Here is a 17,754-nt window from a genome sequence, read left to right as displayed (position 1 = left end):
AACATATATCAGCATATCAAGGTGATTCTAGGAAGGCTTGGCTAATTTTTGGAGTCGCCGTCTCCTGTTCATTATCCAGTTCATTGATATCCAGGGCTTGGCAATTGGTTTCAGTCATGAGTTTAGCTAATCCCTGTCCTTTTATAAGCTTTGTAGGTTTTATTTCAATATCATACTCCATTATCATAGCAATCCACTTACCTCTTTTGCCTTCAATCCCCTCTTGGGTCAGGATATCTTTGACAACAGTGCTTGGTACATAAGCTATTGTATGAGAGTATAATATGTAAACTCTGAAATCTTTGATGGCTTTCACAAGTGCATAAGCCTGTTTTTCCATGATTAGGCATTTTAGAGGTGCATCCCTAAGCGCTTTACTAAAAAAGGCTATGGGTTTTTCACATCCTTGATCATCTTTCTGTAGTAAAACAACAACAATAGTGTGTTCTGATGCAAATGAAAATATTATGAAGTTTCTATCAAATTTTGGGCTTGTAAGGACTAGTGTTTTGGTCAAGGCCATTTTGATTTCTTCAAATGCTTGTTTAGCTTCTACTGTCCATTTAACCTTAGAATCTCTTTTTAGCATATTATTCAGAAATCTAATTAGCTCAGCCAGATTGGGTATGAATCTTCTTAAAAAGTTAATTTTCCCTAGGAAAGCTTGAAGTTCTTTGACATTTCTGGGGTGGGGTATTTGTAAAATGGCTTCTGTTTTGTCACGATCAATTTTGATGCCGTCTTTGGAGATTATATGACCCAACAATTTTCCCTCTTCTAGACCGAACACGGATTTCTTTGGATTTAGCGATATACCATACTTTCTGCATGTTAAAAATACTTGTCTCAGATGATCTAAATGCTGTTGATATGATTTGGAAAACACAGTGAGATCATCTAAGTACATGACTAGAGTCCATTGCTCGTTGGAAGTTTTCCTCTGCATTCTTGAGTCCAAATGGCATTTTTGCATATTTGAAAGTTCCCCATGGTGTTGTAAAAGCTGTCTTTTCCTGATCATCAGGATGAACTAGAATCTGGTTGAAGCCTGAAAACCTATCCAGCAATGAAATTCTGGAGGCACCTACCACCCTTTGTAAAATGTGGTCCATCTTAGGTAAGGAGTAGTGGTCTTTTAAAGACACTTTATTTACATTCCTTAAATCTACACACAACCTTATTTCTCTTGTTTTCTTCCTAGTGGGCACTAAATTGGACACCCACTCTGAAAATCTGATAGGGGCAATTATCCCAGCTTCATACATTCTTTTGACTTCTTTTTCAATTAAAGGGAGTAGTACAGGGTTGACCCTTCTGAATTTTTGCTTGAAAGGTTTTTGATTTTCTTTGAGGGGTATCGTATGCTGAATAATAGAAGTATCATAAGATTTGAGATCTTCATAACTCCAGGCAAAAACATCTTGGAATTCCTTGAACAGTTCAACATATTTAAGCTTTTGGTCAGGAGGCAGAGTTTTGGATAATTTTATCATTTTAGGATTTTCTTCAGTTCCTATGTTATAGTCCTCAATGTCTACGTTTTGAGGCTACATTTTGGGTTTCTTTGGAATATCATTAGAATCAAAGAAACCAAAGGAGTTAATCCCGTGGGCAAATAGTTGTCTTTTAAATCAATAACTTCAGGTTCTGCTTCAATAACCTCATCAATGTCCACTTCTTTAAGCTCTTGCAACTCTTTCTTGGTAAATTCTGTTGGGTGAAGTATTTGTGTTGTAGTTTCTGCTGAAATTTCCGTTTCAATTTTGTCTATTTGATCAACTTCAAAAACAGTGTTTGTGTCTATATTAGTGCTGGAAAATTCTTCTTTTAGGGTCAAGAAATTGTTAATCTGAGTATCATTGTCAAACACTTGCCAATTCTTTACATTGTCAGGTACAGTTGGACTGTGTTTAATCTCAGCTGTAAACTAATGATTGGGTTCAAATGGCAGTTTACAAGTGCTGGCAAATGTTGCCAAACTGTGAGCATGCAAATTGTGTTTTCTTGGAATTTTGGCCAGCTGTGTTTCCATAAATGTATTGAGGATCTCAATTGCAACCCCTCTGTAAGATCTTAATCTGAGATCATTCGTGAGGAAATTCCCTTTCATTTGTTGAATGACTAAATCGGAGTCTCCCAATACTGATACCCTAACTGCCCCTAAACTCTTAATCAATTTGAGTCCTAGCAAGAGGGCTTCATATTCAACCATATTATTGGTACATCTAAAGATCAACCTATATGCATGCCCTTCAGTATGATCATTTTCTAAATTGTGCACCCAAACTCCTGCGCCTGCCCCTAATTTATTAACTGATCCATCAAATTCCAAGTACCAAAGGATCTCATGTTTATAGTTAGTATCAGGAGTCTTGGAAATTTGTTTACTAGGGAAATCGAGATTTTTAGTTTCATCTAGTTTCTCTTGAGTGTCTGTTATATCAGTTATTCCCAAAATTTCTTGAATTTGAACACTGGAGTTTTGGTGTATAATCTCTTCTTGTTGAAGTTCTAAAATCTTGATATTAGTTGGGGGATAAATTTAAGCATTGTATAGGATGAAGGAATCCATGTCAGAATGCATGGAGTAGATGGGAAAATTCTGGGGCTTCTCCTGACTATTGACCACATATTTCATTAGAGTTTCTCGATACAATCTCTTTGGCTGACCAGACACTGAAATGGTAGCATAGGACATGTCCACTTGTAAAGATCCTTGGAGCTTTGCACCCCACGATCTAGACAACAACATGCCATATTTTGGTGGAATATCAGCAACCACTACATCCATTAAAATTGTCTTGGCAAGGTATTAAACTAATGATACACACAAATCTTTGATCAATCCTAGACATCTGACTTGACTTGAATCAAAGGAGAATAAGTCTTTGTATGGCCTGGTGATATCTAGGTCCAATTTTTCCATTATAGACTTAGGCATTAAATTATGAGAAGCACCATAATCGAACATGGCATTATGAAGTATTTTATCATGAATGTTTAGACTTACATAGGAAGGAGGAACCCCTCCATCTATTGATTTACCGTTTACCTCAGGGCCAAAAATTAATTCTGGTTGGTCATCAAGGACATTTACTGCATCTTTGCTGTCCGAAATCTGGAGTGATTTGCTAATTTGATCTCTGTAGACATCATGCTTAGCCAATTTTGACAATGGAATTGCTATCTTTAATTTTTCTATTTTGGTCTCAAGGTTGAAAGGTTTTTCTGTTTGAATTTTTGCATTTCAGACAGTGAGATTTTCTTTTTCTGCTGTATTTTCTATGTCTTTCTCTTTTATAAGAGTGTTGTTAATGGCTGAAGTTGCTTCTATGTCAATTTTTGGAGGTTCCTCCACCTTTCGTTTGGGAGGAATGGAAGTGGAAGGTTGTCTGTTAGGTTGTTGAATATCTGATATGTCTTCAACTGTTGGATTGTTTTGGTTAGGATTTGTTCTAGGGGTTTGTACAGGAGGATTCTTGATTTTACCTTTGCTAGATTGCTTAGTATCCTTCTATTTATTAATTTCAAGAACATCTATCCTTCTGCTCCTCAGATTGTATTACTTGTGAACCTCATAGATGGCAGTATCATATCCCTCCCTAAAATCAAATGATTCTCCTGATTGAATTTGGAATTGATTAAGAGTGTGAGCCCCTTGGTCTTCTTGAGTTAAGAAAATTTGTTGCTCACCATTGAGACCCATTAAGTTAATTTGAGTATCTTCTGTTGGTTCACTGGAGGTTGAAGCTTTAGCATAGTTTTCCTGGAATGGAGGTCTAATGTTTTGGTCAGGGCCAGCTTTTGCAGTATTAGAATTCTGGTTTTTTTCTAAAGTTTGGATTTCTCCTAGTATTGATTGGTTGACCATCCCAAGGGGATTTCCTATCAATTGTTTCTACTCTATCACCCAGTCTATCCATTCCTTTAATGATAACATCTAATTTTTGTTCAAAGGCAGAAGGTTCTTCTTTGATGGGTATCCTCCTTTCAGTTCTGGCTTGAGCTCATTTAGAAATCAGGTTGGCCTCAACACTGATAGCTATACTCTGCATGTCTTCTAAGCTTCGAGGAGCTCTTTCCCTAAGCTGACATGCCATATTAGAGTCAAATGTGTCAGGGAATTTGATCAGGGCCAAGTCTCGAGGAGGTATGAGATTATGAGGAATAGCACTATATACATTATTAAATCTGGAACAATAATCTTGAACAGTTTCTTGTGGGCCTCTTTTCAAGTTTTCATATTCTGATAAAATGTGTAGAGGATCCTTCTTCTTTTCCCATATGTTCAAGAAGGTCTGATAAATGGCTTCTAGTTCATTGATAGTGTTTGCAAGGAGGGCTCTAAACCAGGTCCTAACATCTCCAGTTAAACTTTGAACAAATACTTTCATTCTCACATCGTCAACATCAATCTCATAGTTTTCAAAATAGTCTGTCATTTTCTTAGTATGTTGTTGAGCTGTGTAAGTGCCAGTACCATCAAAATAAGTGATTTTTCTTTGATAATCTTGAGGCATAGCCCCTGGATTTGCAGGTAATTGTAGGGGAGCATAACGGTTTGCCATGTTTGCGGAGATAAGTGTGACAGTTGGAAGAGCAGGGATAACAGTGGAAATGTATGTTGTAAATGGGGGAGTGGAAAGGAGAGTTTGAAATGTTGATAGTGAGCTTGAAGAAGCTACAGTAATGGTAGAAAGGATTGGTGCTTTTCCAGGAGTAAGCTCAGTTTGGATAGGGTTTTGCAAATGTTTGTCAAAGGTTGAACTAGAAGAATGTTCTTGGCTCTCTTGGCTTCTGAGGATTTTAGGAATCAAATTAGGATTTGCAAAGACAGGTGGGGGATTTGGATCGGGGTTTGATCTAGTGTAACGAATCTTTTTGTTTGGAGATAGTTTCTGAGTCTGTTTTAGGTTTTTCTTGAAATAGTTTAGGAATTTTTAGATGAGGAGATTATGAATTTTCCTAAAGATCTACTGAAACAAGGGACTGATCAAGTATTTGAGACAATGGTTCAATACATAAACTAGACTGGAGATAGACTGAAGTAGCATTCATTTATTTCTGTGATTGCAAAACAAAAGAAGTTTCAAAGGCTACCTGGCCAACTTCAGGCTCCATCTGTAGCTTATGAGATAAATAGCAATAACAAACAATTATTCAAGTCCCCAGTGGAGTCGCCAATGATGTTAACACTCAGGTTGTTCCCTAAAGTTGTAAGAAAGGGAATACGACCGAGGTAACCATAGACCAATCCTTTAGATACAAATTCTAGCCAATCTGCATCCAGAGAGGGCTCTCTCTTTATGATTTAGCTATGTTTTGGTATGTGTTAGGCTAGTTATGAAGTACAAGGGTTTTGTTTTGTATTTGGTTGGAGGAATGTAGATTCAATAGAAACGCGAGGTAAAACTAAAGAGTTTCAGTCCATTTGGCATAATGTAGTCAAAGGAGGATAGCATCCTGGATTAGGTTTCTTAATAGAGGAGGTATCACAGAGCAAGGTACTCAAATATGGGAAATTCATAGGATGAAATAATATGGAATGGAGTCAATGGGTGAAGGGAAATTAAGAATCCTTCATCATGTTGATAGAGGGAAAATGGCTGACTACTGTTAAGGAGCAGTTAAGAATTCCTTAGCAAATATTCAAGATGAAGAATCAGGGGAAATAGGAGCAATTAAGAATTCACTGCTTATTCTAATTCTGAAGAAAACATTGATAATAACAAAGACTGAACACAGAGTGTAGTCAAGCAAATTCTGATTTATTCTTTCTCTCTATTATTTAGATCATGAAACATAGATGATAAAATATAAAAACTGTATAACACAAGTTATAAGGGACTTATTGATCCATAAGATGATTCAAGAATTCTATAACATGGTCCTCAGCGTCAATTCCTCATTCAGTAAGCCAGACAAAAATGGTTCCAACAACTTTTATTCCAGAAAAACTTTAATATTACAGTCAGAAACTATGAACATCCACCAACCAACCCCAAATACTTCGTTTGGGGGGGTATTTATACAAAGATTTCAAAATATCTTACAAAATATCTGATAGAAATAATATTTGGTGATGATTAATGTGTTTTTACAAAGATAGAGACAGACAGTCTCGAAAACAGAGGAACAATAAATTGATGCAATAAATTGATGTTGTGCTAGTTGTTTCATCTTTATGAGATGTACCAGAGGTAGGTGCTGCGAGTCGGTTTTCGGCCCTCTTCCACTCATACTCTGTGCTAGTTGCTCTGTCTTGCATCAGATGTCCTTCAATTCTGATGTGATGCGCTTTGACCTGCATGACTCTGATTCATCCCTGTTCTCCGCATTATAATAAATGGTCCAAAATTTTCAATTGACCAAAGATAGCAAAGATAAGTTTATAGAATTTCTAACATACTTTGCCACCACTCTGGTCCTGGTAATTTATGTCTCTGAAGCTTCCTCAAAGTTTCGTCAGTCTTTGTGTACCTGAAGAAATTAGGTGGGATGGTGAATAGATGCTTCACCTCGTGCTCAATGTAGAATAAATTTTCCAGGCTGTCGCAGAGGGCTTGGCCAGACGAAAGTGCCTTCTTTCTTGAAGTACTTGATGATGTATTAACTTGATCAACAACATATGTATTCAATTTAAGTACATAGTCTTTGTGTTTCATCAGACAATCATTACTTCCCAAAGGACTTGGAAAACCTTTTTCATGCAAGACTGTAAACTTTTCTGTGAAAGAATTAATATCTACTTGCATGTCTTGGAATCTTCTTTCCAAATTTTGCATTAGAGTTCTCATGGTTAGAACTCTCTTGATGTCTAGAATGGTGCCTGTTCTGTCTCTGATTTCCAATGCTTCCAGTTCTTCGCTGGTCTTGGTGTTCAAAAAATATATCAGTCGGTTAGCTTGTTCAAGCATCTGTCCCAATAAAGCTCTTGTTTTTTGATTCTCCATTTGGGCCACTCTTATCAAGTCAATCTGCTCATAAATGATTTGGATAGACCTCCACACATCACTAAGGGATTGATTAATGTTAGTCCACAAAATTCCTCTGATTTCTGCTAGAGGTTTATCCATAGTGAGATACTTTTCTAATGCTCTGACTTTGTTCTCCAATGTTTTGACCTCCCTTGTTTTCTCTACCACATTCATTTTGGATTTATCATAATTCTTTTCAACCTTTGCCAATTGCTCTTTGACCATTTTCAATTTGATACTTGCAGCTTTAATTCTTCCATGGCTTTTATCAGCTGTTCTGTACTCATAGTAGTATTGCTGCCTGGTGTTGTTGCTGTTGCTGAGGTACATGTGATGATCTCTGTTGTTGATGTCGGGACAGTGGGAGGCAATGTTGTTATAAGTGTGGATGGGGCAGTAGTAACTATTGGGACTACTTCAGGTGGCTGGGAGGTCGACTCTCCCTGCTTTTCTTGTAGAGCTTTCTCCAATGCCTGCTCTGTCTCACTCAATATTTCATTCAGTCTCATGAACAGGTCCATCATGTCTTCTTCAAATTTCTGTTGTACAACTTCTGCAGTCTGTGGATGCATAGAAGGAGGCAGTTTCAGCTGTTTTCTGAGTGTAGCAATGTCCTCTTCTTTCTTCTTTATCAATGTCTTTATGCCTTTGGCATCTTTGGGATCATGTCCCAGTTCAATGATAATTTCTTCCAAGGATTTGATCCTGTTGTCTTTTGCTAGAGAAGAAGCTTTCTCCAAATCTAACTGAGCAGAGGTATTATTCAAGGAGTTTTGTAATTTATGAGCCAACATTGCTTTATCTGCTCCATTGGATGAATATCCTTGGCCAAGACCTCCAAATTCATCTTGATGTAATCAGCTGCTGATTGTGGTTGCTGCACCTTAGGCTTGAAATAACTCATGATCATTTTGCCCTCCTTAATATCATAGGCAGACATCAACCTTTACTGGTTTGTGGGGGCCATCTTAATATACTGGTTGTAAATTTGCAGCCTCAGTGCGTCATTTCTAGCCTTTATCTCTATGAATGTTCTTTTGATGTCAGAGGCCTTGCTTACCTAATGGCCTAGTGGATGAAACTTCCACACTGTGTTGCCATTCTAGCTCCAGCCTATGTGAGCTAGTTGATGTTTCCACCATCGGGGATGTCTGCTGGCTGGCTATCTTTTCCCCTTTTAAACTTTCAGTTGTTTCTTCAAAGATTTCCTCTTCTGACAGAGGATTGAGTCTTTTCCTTTTTTCCCTTGGTTGTTCTGTAGGCCCACTGATAGGTGTGGCTTTTTCCCTATCTCTTTTCTTGCCTCTTTCCTCATTTAGAGGAGTCTATAATGCAGGAATCTCTACTGTTTTGGTTTGGACTAGAGGAATTTGCCCCCGCTGATTAGTCATTGCTTGTTGCTCTGTGTCTGCCACTTCCTTGCCCTTAGAAGACCCTGTAACTGGTGTGCTGGTTTCTTGTACAGGCTGCTGTGAAGTTCCAGCAGAAGATGTACCCACTCTAATTTGCTGAGGCAGTTTGAAAGATACTTGTCCAAAAGAGTCTAGGTCAAGGGTCTTTCAATATATTTCATAGCTTTTTCCATCTTTTCTTGTTCAGTAATTTATTTTATTAATGTACCCTCTACCCACTCATCCTGATTAGCAAACTGTTCAATTTCAGGGATTCTATGATGCATATAAGCCGATAGCCTGTTTCTTAGTTTTCTGTCACTTATAAAGCTATTTGGGTCATATGGCACCCACCAAAAACTTTTCTTCAATTTAAGGTCTTCCCTTAATATCTTATCAGCATCTTCCCAAGCCTCCCTCTTATGGATGATAAAAGGGCCTCACTAGTTTTTTATTCTCAGCTGAGCCTTTTTCTTTACATTGCAAAAGTGGGTTAAATCTGCATTGATAAGCTGCCCGAAATAATCCAGTGCAAATAGTCTCATGGGCACATCTTTGGGTAGCTTGAAAGGGCACAGTTCACAACCATATATTCTGATTTCAATGTGATTCTGGTAGAGGTACCAGTCACCTATCCTGTATTGTCTGTAAAGCTGCAAAATCTTCTTTATATCACCAGAGAGCCTAGGAGGAGGAGATCCTATCAATAGAGTGGAGGTTGGATGTACAAACAAGTCAATGAATTCACAGTAGGTATAAGGGGATTCACAAACATTGTGGAAGACCGAGGTCCAAAAGATCACAGACCTCCTCTCTCCTTTGGAATCCAATTTCCTGATGGGAAATGAAAAGCTGTCTGGTTGATAATATAGCAGAAGGTGGTATATGAATGAGGTTTACTTGAAGACTCCTTCTTTGTCCAGATTTATGAATTGCTCATTGATTTTATTGGCAATGAAAGAGGTATAATCATATTTGACAGCAGGGGGTTGTCCTGGAGTAAACATTGACAACATAACTAAGATGGTCTCATCAACAAATTCACTGGTTTTGAATCCCAAGATAAAGGATATCATGTCAAGAATAAGCTTTATTGTTTCAGTGAACTTGGAATTCACATAGGGAGGTGGGCCTTGGGCTGGTAATCTGGTTTCATTAATAATTGAGCAATCCGAGTTATTTCTGAATTGGGCAGTTGAGAGCCTTGCTCAAGCAAAAATCCCATGGAAAGAGGAGCAAGGGGCTGAGTGGGATGGAAGTGTAACATCTCATTGATAGATTCAGCAGTTATGTAAAAGAGAATAGTTTGGGATGGGGTCATAACTGCTTTACTGACAGGGTCATAGTCAGCACAGCATTGGTGAATGATATCTGGGAAAACATTGACTGAGGGAAGGTAATACCTGGGAAGATTAGATTCCCATATTCCATAGATATCAGAGTTGCTCAAATGACTATTCCTAATTCGGCAAAATTCCTGGAGATGGTTCATATCACCAGATAACTCTTTTATTTGAAAATCTCTGTCAGCCAAGGGTAACCAATCTAGGTCTTTATGAGGTGCATTGAGAGGTGCCACATTCAGGGCTACAGGAGCTTCCATGCTTGGTTCTTGTGTTTTCAAACTGGAGGTCGGGCTTCTGTAGGAAAATGGGCAAAACAACAGTTTTGGGTGTCTTTGTATGGCAACTGTGGACTGTTTTCAGCTTGAATTTGGCTCTTTTAGGTAGAATTCCCAGAGGAAAATCAAAATTACTTTGTAACTGGTCAAATGGATAAATACCTCGGTTAAGGAGATGAATGGTGCAATTGCAAGTTGAAATGACTGATGGGAGAGCGCGTCACTGTGGTTTCTTTGGCAGGGTGGTGCACTGTATGCTCGCGCAATCAACCAGACGTAATTTGCATGGAAGACTGCTCACATAGAAAAATGACGAAAATGACGTTTTGTTGTGTTTTTAGTGAAATTTTGGTTTGGTGGGGTTTTTTGGCATTTATTGCCTGGCTGATGTCAGTATGACGAGACATTTTGTCGCGTAGTGTAGGGTACGGGATAGTGACGTGGAGAGATGACGTGGTTGCGATGTCAGTTGAGGGTCAGTGGGAGGGTGGTAAGTGGTTTCACCCCACACCGCTTATGATCTAAAGTGGTTTTGATGGGGAGGGTCGCGAGTAGCGTGGGAATGCGCCACGCGTCCAAGGTATGGGTGTAATACTGCCAATCCCGCGGGCATTAACGTGTAGCGGTGGAGGGGGTTGCGAGATTGATCTACGGCCATCAGATTCGAGGACCGAGATCTAACGGTTGACGGGCGTCAGAGATGGCGGAGGGTTTAGGAGTGGGCCCGACCCTTATAAAACCATGTTTTAATGTTGTCAGGGGTATTTCTATTGGTTGGGGCTTGGTTATTAATTAGCCCGAATGGTGATTAATCCCTTTAATGCGGCACGAGGGAAGTTTATTAACAATTTCATTGATTTCTTTGAACAACAGTGATATGGTCGTATCCGACTGGGGTGGGGATATTAATTATTTGGGGTTTTTATCATATGTACACAATACGGGGATGGGAATAATTTACACGGGATTTATAGAAATAAGGTTAGAGTTAATATGAGAAGTGAATGTCGAAAGGACAACACTAAGTCATATGGTTAACAACTTAGGCCAAAAAGGAAAACATAGCATTTATATGAGAAACATGAATACTCTCTAAGTAAAACATATTTTTACTTAGGCATTTACCTTGAAACTTAATGAGTGGTTCAAGGATCTTAAGCAGATCTTAATACCCTTGGGGGGAGATTAGTAAGTGATTTGGGGCGAAGTGTGAAGGGAAGTTAGTCATGCTTTGCTTGACCTGGATCTAGACACCTACCATGATACTTGTGATAGAAGTAATTTTTAACATTTTGAGAGACACAACCTATCACAAGTCTCTTTCTGCAACACCAAAACTGCCTACCCAGCCTACTGTACATAACATTTTTTCTTCTTTTTCTATGGGTGCATTTGGACTAGCAAACCCTTTTTCAATTTTTCTTTTCTTTACATAATAAACTTGTTAGAGCCTAGATTTGCCTCAGGCTGAAAAGGCAAGGTTCTAGGTCCATATCAAACCACGCTCAGCCTCGTAGCTAGCCCTAAAAGGACAGGAGAGGGCTCTCTCCATGTCAATCTCAGCGAAAGATAATAAATGGGGTTGGAGATGACTGAAAAACAAACTAATTTTAGGCTAGGTATGAAGTGCAGGATTTGATTTGATTTTTTGGGAGTTTTTTTTTGGAAAAAAGGGACAGACAAATTTTGGGTTTGGGGATGAGGCCTAGCTTTTGCAGAGTTCTGATTGGGGTAAGGAAGGCAATTGTTTTTATGCTTTGGATTGAATGAATGGATGGATCAGACTGGTGAGGAGCTAAGGAGGGCAAGAAGGTCTCAAGAGTCCTCCTCAAACAGATGAAAACATGTGGAATTAAACAAAATTTCAAGGCAAAGCATAGCAGTCCAATGAATTCTACCTTAATCACTCATTTGTTTAATTGCAGAAGAAAAGAGAAGGGAAAATGATACACATAAACATCAATGAAACTTAAAATTACTTAGAGAAAAACACCATCAAAACACTTTGCCACATGGATCCCAACAAGTGCTGCAAAAACCTAGTCTTTCCTTTGCCAAAATTGCATAAATAAAATGTACAATCGAGTGCCAAGCAATCCCAAGTATCTAACCCTGAAAATGACTCAAAAAATACATGATATAGACTAGCCCAAGCCATTCCCTTGCCTCTAGGGGTCGAGCTCATCATTCTAGGAGCTGTTTGAACTAATTCTAAACAAGGAACTGAAATCTAGGTAGTCAAACAACTTACCCCTGTATGCTAGGAAACTGATTCATTCATTAAATTTTCACTTTTTAGTGAATGAATCTTCTAGAACAAGTAAATATGTGCCAAAATTACATCATAGTCATCAATTTACATCAAGATAGATCAATAATTACATCAAAAAGTAAAACTGGTCAAAACTGGGCGAAATTCTGAGCTGCTGAGTGAAAAACAGGCCAAAATTCTCTATGCGCTGCGCCAAAATCTGTATGCGTAGCACAAATTTAGAGCGGATTTTGTGGCACTTCACAAAGTCCAAATTGAGCCCAAGATAGCTTTTTGGAAATCCCTGCTTGTCTACTTTCCAACCCAAGTGGAATTTTTGGATTTGGAATGTAATTTTCCCCTCCAAAACTTCAATCTCCCAAGACTGCTTCCTGTGAATGCAAAAGGTGGCAGAGAGGTCATTTTTAGGGTGTTTTTGACCCTTTAGGCAACCCAGAACTTGATGAAATCCTTAGGTAATCCATGATCATGCATAAATTTTCATAAAAAATCCAGAAATGTAAAGTTTTCCTCCAGAGGATCTCCTGATTATAAGCGCGCGCCAAGTGGCGCTACGCGTTAGGCAGAAAAACCTGTTTTGTAACCAAAAATTTGAAAATTGACAAAATTTTCTCCAAATTCCTTGAAATTTGGGCTGTAGGTCCCCAATCAAGTACCATGCTCAGCCAAAGAAGCTTCGGCCAAGATTTGGAGTCGATCATGCTCCTTTTGCCTCTTTTGCTTCTTTGTTGCCTTCTTCAATTTTGCCTTTAGATTCCTTATTCATGCCTTGGAACTCATATTTCGCGCCCTGTAATGGAAAACCATGTGTCTCAAAAATGATTTGTCCCTATTGGCCTTGTCCAACAGTCTCTCCAAGTGGATGTTGATTCTTTCGAGCCAAGACTCCCGATCATCATTAATCTCTTGCTCCAATGAAGTGAGCTCAATCCTCCTCCTTTGTGCAGCTTGGCGATTCTCGCGGATGTCTTGTAACTCCATGATTGCTTGCTAATATTCAAGCTATTTTTTCCTCTGCTCCAAGTATTTCATAGTCCACTTAGCCCTCTCCAAGTCAAGGGATAAGGCTTTGATCTCTATTTGCTGCTCCTGGATGATCTCTCTAAGTTTGGCACTTTCCAGGCCCATATCTGTATCATCATCATGAATGAGAATGAAGTCGGTCTCTCGTTCACCTGAAGGCCCCTCATCCTGCATTGGCCTCTTGCCATTGTCCTGTACCTGTGGTGCTGATGGAGGAAAAGAGGCCCCTTCCACCCTGAGTGGAGATAACACTCGCTTTGCTGCTGCAAACAAATGTCTAGTGCCACTCTGATATGTGATGAATACCGACACACTAACGGTCTCATGGCGCTCATTTTGATGAGAAGGTCCACCTATCTCATGCCCAACTTCTGAATGCCCCTGTGAAGCTCTGAAAAAATCGGGGGAGATGAAATCATCCCAAGTGATGCCCTGTAATCCAAGCTGATGAACCACCAAAATTTTGTTGAGCGCATAGTCGTAAATGCTGTTGTACTGCTGTTCAGGAGTGTTCTTCTGCACAAGAGTAGTCACCCTCTCGATGTTTCAGCACATGAAATATGGAATGTTCATCAACCTCACTCTCGTGAAATGCATTAATAACCTGATATGGTATGCATAGAGGCATGAGAAGCGACCTTCACAACTGAAGTATCTCATAATGAGTCTCATCAATGGTGCATAAGATTCCTTCACAAACTGAAATGGGAATACTCTCCTGAGCTACCTCAAATAGCTAGGCCTAATGTAAGGTTCATAATATGATCTATCCAGCTACTGCCTCTTGTTCCACTCTTCCCCTATATTCGGTATCCCGATGGCCTGAGAGATGGTTTCTAGTGTCAAGGTGAAGTTTACTCCAGCAAGAGTAACATGACTATCATGCAAATGTAAAATAAACAACCGAACTAACTCCTGATGATGTTGGATCTGAGCAATCATCTCACAATACTGAAAGCATGACAGTTGCTGAAAGCATGTCATTGCAAGCGGGTAGGCATACAATTGAGTTAAGGAAGTAGGCTCTTCTCTGACATGTCTGCCACCTTTTCGGGGCCTTCTCAGCACATTAAGTTCAGTGGTTGAGTCACTGTTTTGCTCATATTCTTGCTCATATGATGAATCTGTCTTTGTCATGGCGCTGCAATGTGTATATCAAGTAGGTGTTTGGTTTGGTTTGAAAATCAGATGTTTTGTTTTCAATGCCAATGTGCCACAGAAAAATGAAGGATTGTGAGGAATATGGGATAGGGGGAAAAGTGGATGGTGAAAATTATCAAGTGAAACCTTTAAAATGAGAAAACAGTCACTTGACTGTGTTTAGGGAGTGGGGATTTAGGGATTTTTTGAATGATACGAGAGGAGAATGATAGGGAATGATAGGAGTTTAGTATAGGGAAAATGGGAAGCAGGGATATGAGTGTTTTGGGAGTTTAATAATGATAGGATTATGAAAGGGAAGGGATCACAAGTGGGAGAGGAGACTTGGCACCAAAATCATCATTTGAAAACACCAATTACAAAACCTAATGAAGCAGATTTTGATATAAATGTAGGGTTTATATTTTCAAACTTCAAAGCTTTAAAGCTTCCCTCCAAACAATACCCAACCAAGCTAAATTCAATAGCAAGAATGCTCAAACTTACTTGGAGCAAGAGAGATGGCGCTATTTGAGTTTGATGACTGTAGGGATAAAAAACTAGCCCGTTGGCTCTGTGCGCCGCGCACAAACCCAGTGCATTGCGCTTCCTGGATGCGCTGTGACAGTGAAATTTAACAATGCGGAATTTCGCCCAATGCGTTGCATGACCTATATGCACCGCGACCTCCTCCAATGCACTGCGCGGCCCTTCAACGCACAGTCAAACACAAAATTCCTTCCTTTAACCCTCAAATCAATATCCTTTGACCTCTTGGCATAGAAATGATTGTTTCAAGCAATGAACATGTCTAATGGAATGATGGGTTTTGATTTTTATTGAAGCCACAATGATTTTTTGTCTTGGAGGTTCTGTGCACTGTGCGCAAACCCTGTGCGCCGCACCCTGTGGATGCACTGCGCCAGTGGAGAAAAGCACTGTGGCAGGAGGCCCAATGCGTCGCACAGCCTATGTGTGCCGCGCAGCCAATAAACACAGTCTTGGCTTTGAAAATCTCCTTCTCACCACTAACTTCAACTTTCCTTGATCTTCTTGATGCAAATGACATTATACACACAGAAAAATCTTTATAAAGACATGGATTTGATTTTTGGTTCTCAAAAACCCATCTTTGTAATGTTTTAGCTTTTGGCACTTTTTCACTTTAATACAAACCCTGTTCTTCTGACTTGAATAATGAATATTTTTGCAATTTTTGCAGGGATAATGGCATGCCTTGACAAAGAAAGACCAGGGCTGCGCCTGGAGATTTCAACAAGTAATTTTTTTTTTTTGAAAATTACATGGCAATTTATTACAAAACGAAATGACGAATTTTCTTCAAAACAGAGTTTTGAAGAAAAGTCATAATCCATCCATATGACGATAAAATTTTGTGAAATAAAACCTCCCTCTGGCCTGCTGGCATTATTGGACACTTTGAAGACACAATTTGTGAAACCCTAGACCTAGTGACTGAAATGACTCTGCTGATCAAAAGACTAAAACATGACTGTAAGTGACTTTAAAAACTTGATTAAAAGACCTGAGCCAGCAGGTATAAGGCATGAGGGGTAATGAATAACAAGACCCTCCCGTTAGATTATGGCATGCCCCTAGCGGAATGCAAATAAAAGAACTGAATGAGACACCTAAAAATGAAATGCAATAAGAGAACTGATCTCTGATGGAGGGATGTAAAGACTGACTCTAACATTGGCTCCAATGGGGATGGTAGCTCCTTGGAGGTGCCAAGAACGACAGATCTCTGGGAGAGCTAGACAATGCCTTCATCCATTGGGCTATGGAGTCATTATTTCGACAAACAACACAAGACCTTGTCTCATTTATTGACTAAAACCTGACTCAAAATGACTCGATCATGAAATTGAAATGACTGAAAAACTGACTCGACAAACTGAACTCAAAACTGAAATCTTTCTTCAAAATTATAGCCTTCACTTCAGGCCCCATACTGAAGAAAAGATCACAGCACACACTTGCAATGATACTGAAATAAAATGGTATTTACAGTGACAATGTAGACAGCAGAAATAACTTAGAAATGATACCGCTTGAGCAGCCGACCATTGACCGGCCCTCCTGGACAATCTTCCCCGTTCATCTCCTTCAGAAGAAAGGCATTCTGACCTCGATATGCTGCAATCTTAAAAGGACCTTTCCAGAGATTTTCAAACTTACCGTGCTTGCCCTTTTCCTCATTCCTTGCATCCCATTTCAGCACCACATCATCCAACTAAAATTTGTCCACCTTTGCTTTTTTGTCATAAATCTTTTTAATTCTCTCCTGCAACTTGAACGTGTTTTGAAAAAATTCTTCTCGTGTCTGCTGCAAATGAATCATTTGATTTAGTCTTCTCTGCATTGGATCATCTTCACTACCAGCCTCTTGAAGAAGTTTGACTACCGGAGCTGCGAGAGAGGTAGGAAACACTGTATCAACTCCATAAACTAGCTCAAAAGGGGACATACCAATGGATTTCTTCTGACTCACTCGATCTGCCCAAAGTGCATGGACCAACTTCTTATGCCAACTTTTCTTATTTATTTCCAGCAACTTCTTAATGATATTAACCAAAGATTTGTTGGAAGACTCCGCCAATCCATTGCCTTGTGGATGATAGGCGGTTGAGTGCCCCAAAGTAATGTGATATTTATTACAAAACTCAACCATCCTTTTTGACTTGAAAGTTACTGCGTTATCAGTGATTAGCTTATTCGGGCAACCAAAACGAGACAAAATATTATTCTCAAGGAATGAAATTATTACCGCATCCGTAGCTTACCTAGTGGGAATTGCTTCGATCCACTTTGTGAAATAATCTGTCGCCGTGAGGATCCATCTATGCTGACCTGAAGAAGTAGGATGAATTTCACCAATGAAATCCAACCCCCACTGCTAAAAAGGAGCACTCACCTCAATGGGCTTAAGCGGCAAAGGCTGTAATTTCTGCTTTCCTTCAAAAATCTGATAGTTATGACAGCTCTTGACAGTCTTGAACACATCAGCAAACAATGTCGGCCAATAGTATCCAGCTCTCAGAATTTTATTTGCCGTTGTTTTCCAAAAAAGGTGACCGCCACAATCTCCTTTATGGAAATCCTCCATGACCTGCTTCACTTCTTCTTCCACCAAACAATTTAACAAAACACCACCGGGATCTTTCCAATAAAGTGCAGAATTCAAAATACAAAACTTAGCAGCCTTTAACTTAAGAGTTCTAGCTTTGTTTCTAGCCATACCAGGTGGCGAGGACAAATTCTAAAGCACATATATGATATCTGGAAACCATGGAGAAAGAACAAAGA

This window comes from Pinus tabuliformis, chromosome 9 (assembly GCF_031772625.1).
Source record: "Pinus tabuliformis cultivar Carrire ecotype Pingquan chromosome 9, CPIR1, whole genome shotgun sequence".
In the NCBI taxonomy this organism is placed as follows: Eukaryota; Viridiplantae; Streptophyta; class Pinopsida; order Pinales; family Pinaceae; genus Pinus; species Pinus tabuliformis.
Note: the sequence above shows the minus strand (reverse complement) of the source record.